Raw genomic sequence first — 9,013 nt, forward strand, 5'->3', positions numbered from 1 at the left:
CTGGCCTGAAAAAGGCTCGTTAGATGAAACCATGGAAGGGGAGGTTGTGAAGGATGTAATACTCACACCTTGGCCAACTCCTCCTGCTCCCTAAAGTGGTAGGAGTTTGGTGTGTCCAACCTGGTGCAATCAACACTCACTCAGTTAACAGAGGTGGAGGCCTTAAAACCTTAAAAATCTCTTTATTCAAAGGTGACAGCAAAACAGCACCGACAGCCTAATGCATTTTCAGTATATTGTTACCACACTTTTTCCTGTGTCAAAACTTAAGTGAAAATGCAATCTGTCAGTCCTCTTATCAAGGCGGAACCACACCTGCATCTGCCATCTCTTATTAGCTAACTCAACCTAACAACTACCAGCCATTAAGCCACTTGCAAAGTGCATTGTAAATTGCATGACAAAAATCACACATTAAATTGCCATCTGACAAATTAATTGCCATGTTAATAATTACACTTAAAAACATCCATATTAAATAACTAAGTTATGTTCTTATAGTCAAGCTTGTCATGATGATGTTATATTTAGTGTTTTGAAGGGTCTTCGAAGATTTTCAAGTCAGCGCAAGATTCAGATGGTATGAAAATAACTTGAGGTTTTGTTCATCCATTACATTATCTACCACTGTGGTTAACTGTACAAAATATTGAGGTGACATCCTATTTTGTTGTAGAAGAACCAGACATTTTTACTCAGGAAATTTCAATTACACAACCATCCAACAAATGCAAAAGGATTGTGAAAAAAGGTAAATCTTACATTAATTGTTTGCTTTACCATCTGTGTTGTAACAATCTTGTAGTGTCCAGTCCTGCATTACATATGTCTAGAGTAATGGTTACCAGCTGAAGTGTGGTGTGAAAGATGGTGAATAAGGAGAATAGAGGACATGCACACCAGCAGACTGAGTTCTAGTCCAGATCATGTCTGCAAGTTAAGTTTTTTGTATTAACCCATAGTAACAAAGAACACTGCTGTTTTGATAAGTTGTGTGAAGACAGTAAGACAGGATCAGTGAAATGATTAAATCCTGTATTATGTAAATGTCAGTCCCACATGAAGAGGGCACATCTTGTGGACATTTCAACATTTACAGGGCTTTAGATGAGATATTCACCTTGTCTTTACTGACCCTGCTGAACAAAATAAATGTCCAGAATCACCTGATCCATCTCTAACTATAAGCTTTACATAAAAGGAAAGTTTTAGGTCTAGTCTTAAATGTAGAGAGGGTGTCTGCCTCCAGAACCTGAACTGGGAGCTGGTTCCGCAGGAGGGGCGCTTGATAGCTAAAGGGTCTGCCTCCCATTTTACATTTTGGAAACTCTAGGAACCAAGTAAACCTGCACACTGAGAACAAAGTGTTTTGATTGGAAAATATGGAATTATGAGGTCTTGAAGATGTGACAGGGCTTGATTATTAAGTGCGTTAAATGTGACGAGAATAATATCTTCTATTTTTAATCTGCCTTAAATAATAATGGGCTACAATAGAAAGTTAACATAGGTCGGAGTGACCTGCTTTGGGAGTTGTAATATTATAAAAAGAAATTGTGTAGAAGCTTGTTGTATCCAAGACGAGGATACTCTCTCTTCACATGTGACGTCAACATAAGTAATTTAATAACTCTACTAATCCTATGCTGTCTTACTGTTACATATACTGCCAACGAACGTTGTCTTATGGTCCCTTCCTTCACCTTAAAAGATCCAAGGCTAAGTTTTTCACCTCAGTGGTTCAATGATCGTGGAATGACCTACTCACCTTTGCACTCTCAGGAGCCTTAGTCCCAATTTTCAAAAATCTGAAACTCGTCTAAAACTTTCTCTGCTCTTAAATCTTTAAATCTTAAAATATAATAACAATTTAAGTGGTTTTCGAAAAAATAACTTTAAATAATTTAATGTATCATAACACCAGTGTTTTGTTATAATGGTTTAATATAGAAAAACACTAAAAACAACATCAGTGGACAGATTTGATAACTGGAACTCAGTGTGCTGGTATAAAAGTTCTAAAACTACTCCTTCAACAGCATCCACAACGCTCTTTACAGATTTTTATTTGTAAAGCTTCGTTCATTAACAAATTACTTACATCTTAATAAAATCCAACAATTACATGTTTCGTAGTCATAGTAGAATGAACTAGTATAAAACAGGTTTAATCCCAACTACCAGAAGACTCACAGAAACAGAAGAGGCAATTATTTCAGGGATTTACAGTACTGGATTATTGAGGTTTAAAAGATGTTTAACTGTGTTTTGGTATCATACAGTAGTGTATCATAATAAATATGTTGAGAATTCATAAGCCAACTAGACTTTACTGTATGTGTATTTACACATTATACCTTTAAATATAACCTGTTTTTTCTCATGGGTTAATGCCTGGTGTTTTTATTCTCTTCTCTTCTCTTCTAGGGTCTTCCAAGAAAAGATACCAAAGAGAGTTTTGAAGTCTCCTAAAGATTCAGATGGTATGAATATAGCTACAAGGGTTATCATAGGAGAACTGCAAGAATTACCACAATATATGTCAGTATACTCTGAGCTCTAGAATGCAGACACATATAAAAAGTGAACATTATATCTTATAAATGTGAAAGTTAATGATGGAGTTCCTAGCTATGTGTCTCAGTTTTTAAAGTGCATTATATCTGTTTTTGACAAGGTAAAAGAGATTAGTATAATCCAAAACATGCTGCTGCCTCTTTTCTCTGCTTGTCTTTGCTTGGTGTCTGATAAAGGGTGGGGCTCCACTATTCTACACTAAGAGTGGACAACAGTCGGCAGAGAAAAACATTAGATTGCATTAAAAAAAAGTAAAACCTATTACTTGTTACTAGTGTATTTGTGTTCACAACTATGTTACAGTAAATGAAAGAAAATGTTTGTGAGCGAAAACCTAATAAGAGTAATTAGTCATAGTTTTGAGTGAGTTAAACAAGCATAAACACAGAGAAAAACAATATTTTAAGCCTCTCATCTGCCACTTGTATGGTGGTAGTTGCTGTGATATGAACGTGCTAATCAAAGCTGACTGTAGGACTGTGTAGCCAAGATCTTCAGTTAGACTCAAACTACGGACAGTGGGTTATGTGGTTTTGCTGTGACCATTTGGTTACCAAGGACTTCATATCTTTATTTTGTAATTTGGTAACCTCATATATTGTAACATATCCTGATAATGATATTGTCTGTTGTTGGTTTTCTTCTCTCCACAGGAAAGAGGTCAAAGAGCCAGCTCAAGATCAGATGTATGAGTAGTTTTCTTAGTTTATAGAGACACTGTGAGATTAAATATTAAAAGCATCTGTCTGTATATGCTAAGATTACATTGTCTTTGCTGTAGAAGAAGCAGACATTTGAGTCAGAGAACCTCAACTCCACGATCAACCAAGAAGCTAAAAAAGATGGAGAAAACAAGTAAGTTTCTTTTCTGTCCGCTTGCTTCTAGTTCCTCTTGCTCCTATGCATTACAGCAAATGTAATGTGGCTTGTTTAGTGTAGTGGTAACATCACCACCTCCCATGTGGGAGACTGGGTTCAAATCCCAGCCGTGGCCTACTACCAGTAGGGGTCCTTAGGCAAGACCTCCTCATGCTTACCCTGTCTATCCTTGTACCCTACTTGTAAGTGGCTTTGGATAAAAGTGTCTGCTAAATGTAAATGTTTAGTATTCAGTCAAGCTTTTTATTAAGGTGTATGTTATTTTTGTCTCTTGTAGGGTCTTTCAAAAAAAAGTGCCTAAAGAAGAACTTTGAGCCAGCTCAAGATTCAGATGGTAGGAAAATAACTTAAGGAGCTCTTTAAGGTTAAATATTATTATATTTTTGTGTATAAGTTTTTGTTATGTTCTTTTGTTGTAGAAGGACCAGAAGTTTTGGCTGAGGTGACCAACAGAGATGATTAAAGAAACAGAGATAACAGGTAATGCAATAATGGACAAAAATGTTGGTACCGCTCTGTTACTGGAAAAAAAGCTCACAAAGGTCACTGAAATAACTTAAAACTGACAAAAATAATAATAAATCAAGATTTACCAAAAATTAATTAATGAAAATCAGACATAGATTTTGAGCAGTGGTTCAAGTTTACGTTTAACAAAGACAAAACAAAAAACTAATGAAACTGGCCTGGACAGTAATTGTGGTATTCCTGTACCTCAGTTGTTTGTGATTAGAGAGAAAAACGTAGACAAACGTGCTGTAAAACTATCTCCAAGCAGCTTGATGTTCCTGTGACTACAGTTTATTATTTATTTTATTATTTAGAAGTTTAAGGTCCATGGGACTATAGCCAACCTCATAGGACGTGGCCATAAGAGGAAAATTGATGACAAATTAAGTAGACAGGAAGTATAAATGGTAAAGAACCCAGAACAACTTCCAAGGTCAGGATACATCGGAGTCAGATCACACCATCAGTAACTGATTAAGCCACAGTGGACATAATACAAGAAAACCGAGGAGGACCATTGTGGGTTTTTCCTTTATTAACCGAGGGTTACCAACAATTTTTTCGATGTGTGTAGGCAGTATTCAGAGTCTGAATGACTATGAATTACAGTTGCTGTGAATTAGTAGTTTAATACTTTGGGAATACAGGTGATCAGCTGTATTTTAAGATGACTTAAAACATTACATTATGTATCAATTAATAAGTAGGGGGGAGCTGATCAGATTTTCAGTATTAAAATATCCATATTTTGTCCAATATTGGACAAAATCTGTAGATATCTGAACAACTTTTAGACTCTCAGGTATAGGGGTCCTGCATGTGCAGGTGCCGTCATTCTCCGAACGGATTTGTTAGTTCTCACATTCTATATGTTATATATTATTATATTTTATATGCAATTCACAAATTATCTTGCATTATTATATAGCCTAGCAGTCTCATATGTTTCCTACAAGACAAATTTGCAGTTGTAGTTTGGTTGCACAGGAAAATTGCAGGTACAGGTATCTTATCTTCTGTTGGATGCAATATTGCAAAGCAGCTGCAAATATTGCTTAGCAAAATTAAAATGGTATATGCTTTTGGATCAATGTGGTAAATAACTGTCTATGTATTTATTCATGGTATTGGCCAAAAAATTCTTATGATTGGCATACAGAAACAAATATAGTATTGGCTCTAACTGTAAAGTTAGATAATCTTTGTCACATTTGTGATTTCTGTTTTAGCTGTGGAGCTACAACCTCTCGACCTCAAGACAAAACGGATGTCATCGCAGACCTTGAAGTTCAGCAGAAAAAGCAGCAGTTTGGCAACAGCTGGGGCAGTATATCACTCACATCACAAAGAGATGTTGGTAAAGAGTTGTCTCAGAGCACACTACTTCACAGTCACAGTTGGAAAGATGCACCAATTACACCAAAGATACACCAAGTAGTTGTTACATGTTGGTTTTGTTTGTTTTTGAAATACTTGTTGGAGTGACCATAATTAGTATGTTAGAATTTGTGGATTAGTGGACTTTGTTAAGGATTGTTTAGACTTAGTGTTGTGTCAGCAGGACTGGTGAGCCTGAAACGGAGCATTGCATGATCAGATTAAGCATAACTGGTGAACTTGCATGCATGTTACCTAAAACAATATAGACTACAGTGGAAAATTGTTCAAAGATCAGTTTTGTAATTAAGCTGATTAATGTGTTGTTAAAATAAAGTCATTTTGGAATAAGAAATATCATCAAGACTGATATTTAAAAAGACATGGTTGCATTGTTGGCTCCTCCTGTCATATCTCTAGTGACAGTGGGCAAGAGACTTTTAAATAGGACTAAATGGAAAAGAACGTTTGTCACCTAATCTGCCTAGCAACAAGGGCTGGTCCACACAACTACACAAGAAAAAGATTTTTTTACTTTGAGTTTTCTTACATTTGAAGTGACTTTCTAGCTCTTTACTCCCCTCTAGTGATAGCTTTGAATGGCCACCATTGTAGCTATAGTGGAAGTGGTGGCCCTCACAAAGAACTAAGGATCGTGGTCCTCACAGAGAAGTAAAGACATGTATGTGTGTGTGTGTGGTGTGTGTGTGTGTGTGTGTGTGTGTGTGTGTCTGAGTAGCTAGCCACAGATCCAAGTCATGTGGTGAATAGAGGAGCATCTGGGAGAGAGGAGGACACCAACTGACAACATGTATGATGCTTTCTCAGACTCTGTCTTGTATGTCTGGAATTGCAGAAAGTGCTTTCAACACATCAGCCTGACCAATACTGTGTTTGTGAGCATCAAAAAGATAATTTAAATTAATTAATGAGATAAACAATATTTCTTTGATAAAGAATGCTTAAATTGCCTATTAAAGAATTGTGATCACAATACAATGTATACTGAGGAGGTGTGGCAAATTCACTGTTTTCTTGATACAGATTAAAATGTAATATTTGGTAATATTAGGCTGATACCAAGCCCAGTCCAATCTTTTTGATATGAATGAAATAAAACAACTTCTCTAACTGCTATGTCACTATTTTCCAGAGTCACGATCTGTCCCTCTACTGAATTTTATGGAGCTATGAAAGTCTCACAGTCTTTGGCTCCATCCAAACATCAGCCACAGAGTTAACCAATAACTTACTCATGGATTTAATGTTCAGTAGTGGCAGCTGACAAGATCTGGTATCAGAGGTTTTGTCATGTGAACCAGTAAATGCAGCATTTGCACTGTCTAACCATGAGAGACTACTAGCTGAATGTTTTGTATACTGCCACAGCGAGTGTCTGAATTAGCTAATGATAAGCGAAATAGCATGGACATGTGTTTTTTGTATGTTTTTACATTCATAAACTGTTTTTTACGCCTTGCATCACTCTGCTACATTGTAGAGCTGCTGTGAGGGGGAGCAGCAATGCTGCAAAACTAGCAGGTTGATTTGCAGTTTCTTGTCAAGCCTAATCTATCACCAGGATTTCCTCCGTGAAATTGGTTAGCAGAAGTGGTAAGAACTAGTTAACCAAAGCTGAATAAACTGGTAAAATGTTTCTGCTTCAGGAGAAGTTCCTGTGGCGGAAACAGACCACATTTATTGCTAATATCAGCAGTTTATTAACTGAACTACTGATACTTTGGATAATAAGAAACAACAAATTGCAGAAGGAAAAATTACATATCAGGTAATGGAGTTACCTTGAATAGTTTGCAAAATGACCCATCAAATACATAGCTTGGTCACCATTCTTAGGTAACCAAATATAATGTTTCCATTTAAAAACATTTATGTGGTGTTGTCAAATAAAAATGAAAAATGTAAATGAGTATACATATATGTATAACTAAGTGAAAATTGGGATCAGATTGGTGGAATGCCTCGGTGTTGAAGTGCAGACTGAGTCTCTAAAAGAAACAGTGCCTCTCTGGGGAACATTTCAGAATTTTCCTCCTTCCTTCTGCCAGACACAAGTAGCAATCATGTGGGTGTAGTTCTCCTCACTGAAACGACGTGTGAGGCGGACAATACGTCTCTCTACACTTTATTATTTATTAATGATATGTTTACCACGGTGCCAGGCAGAATGAGGACAAGTGTTTGTATTTTGAAGGGAACACAAAAGTCCTTTCTGTGTGGATGTTAATGACCTGGAGGATTTTATACATAATTAGCTTGCTGTCAGTTTTCCAGCTGTGTCTAATGTCATGTGTGAATGACAAAGGCTATGTTCTGTCTCAACAAAGCCTGCCTGTGCTCCACATGGATGATGCCGTTAGAAAATCTACATTGCAAAGAAGCTATTATTCTTTATGGTTTCTGTGAATTTCAATGTGGGCAGATGCTGTTTATGATTGGCATCATGCACTTAGATTTCCTCTTAGAACACAGTGGAAGTGTGCCTTCTGAGCCTTCGTTTTATCTTGCATAGTAACTATGTGTCAGACTCATCACCAAGAACGTCCATTATGGCCTATTTCCACTGCAGCATACAGTATACTGAACTCTGCTGCCTGTCTGCCTATTGTGATTCACTCTGCTCTCTATTTGACAGTGCAGAGTCATTTCTCTGCGTTGCTGATGCAGTTGCGAGATACTTACAGAGAGAGACTAGAGCTTGTGTCGACTGCAGCATCACAACAGCATGCCCAACCTGGGCCTTCAGCAGGCCCTATTTAAAGGCTGTGACACTGCAAAAGAATTATCTTCAGGATGCTCCATCACATGTTAAATATCCTGCAAAAACAGGAGAGTGCATATCGTCATTTAGAATTATTGTATTAGAAACACATAGGACTGAATCAGTTGTAATGGTGGGGGCTTTCTGTTTGTTGTGGCCACTACCATGGTTTAAAGCTAAATCTAAAGATTCTGCACAGAACTAAAACAAAAGCTGCTACCAGAAGACAGGGCCAAGTTTAAGAACATCTCAAAAATACATGGCATATAGAAAATAGTTTAAATTCTAGTTGTAATTGTGACTGGAAAATGCTAAAGGTCTTTGCAATAAAACAATTAAGATATCGCAAAATAACTTCCCCCTGATAGAACTTTTAGACATGGTTAATATAACTTCGATAAAACCCATTCCATCCATGTTTTGATACAATAAGCCAATAATAATAAGAATAGCGCTGCACGAATCAATCATGTAGCTGGAAAAGTTGCAGCCAAGACAGACAAACTTGAACAACTGACTTAAAGAAGAAATCGGGCAGAAAGACACAGCCCAAGGCCTAAAAGACGTATATAATGTTAAAGAATGAGGTCAGCTGACGGTCTGAATATACTGAATGACCAGGTTATTCTATCAATCAATCTTTTCTTCATCGAGCTCACATTGTGAAAGAGTGGTTCAGGAAGCATGACACATCATTTTCACACATGGATTGGCCATCATAGAGTCCAGATCTGAACTCCATAGAGAATCTTTGGGATGTGCTGGAGAAGATATTGTGCAGCTGTCCCAGCAGTGGACGAGCAGTGTAGTAATCTAGTAATGTTCAGCACTGGCCCATATGGGAGTAAGATCATTCGTCCTTTAATGAACATAAAAAAAGCAATTCTA

At 37.0% G+C, this 9,013-nt stretch overlaps 1 protein-coding gene and 1 long non-coding RNA gene across 3 annotated transcripts in view; one reads left to right on the forward strand and one right to left on the reverse strand.

The window, feature by feature from the left end:
• Nucleotides 1-9,013, reverse strand: part of agbl4 (ATP/GTP binding protein-like 4) — a 260,506-nt gene that overhangs the window by 127,074 nt on the left and 124,419 nt on the right. The gene's annotated exons all lie outside the window — the stretch shown is intronic.
• LOC113152839 lies at nucleotides 3,371-5,582 on the forward strand. The gene is made up of 4 exons (XR_003297922.1): nucleotides 3,371-3,432; nucleotides 3,734-3,790; nucleotides 3,876-3,936; nucleotides 5,196-5,582. It is a non-coding gene; the product is annotated as an uncharacterized LOC113152839 (long non-coding RNA).

Source organism: Anabas testudineus, chromosome 4 (assembly GCF_900324465.2).
Source record: "Anabas testudineus chromosome 4, fAnaTes1.2, whole genome shotgun sequence".
Lineage (NCBI taxonomy): Eukaryota > Metazoa > Chordata > Actinopteri > Anabantiformes > Anabantidae > Anabas > Anabas testudineus.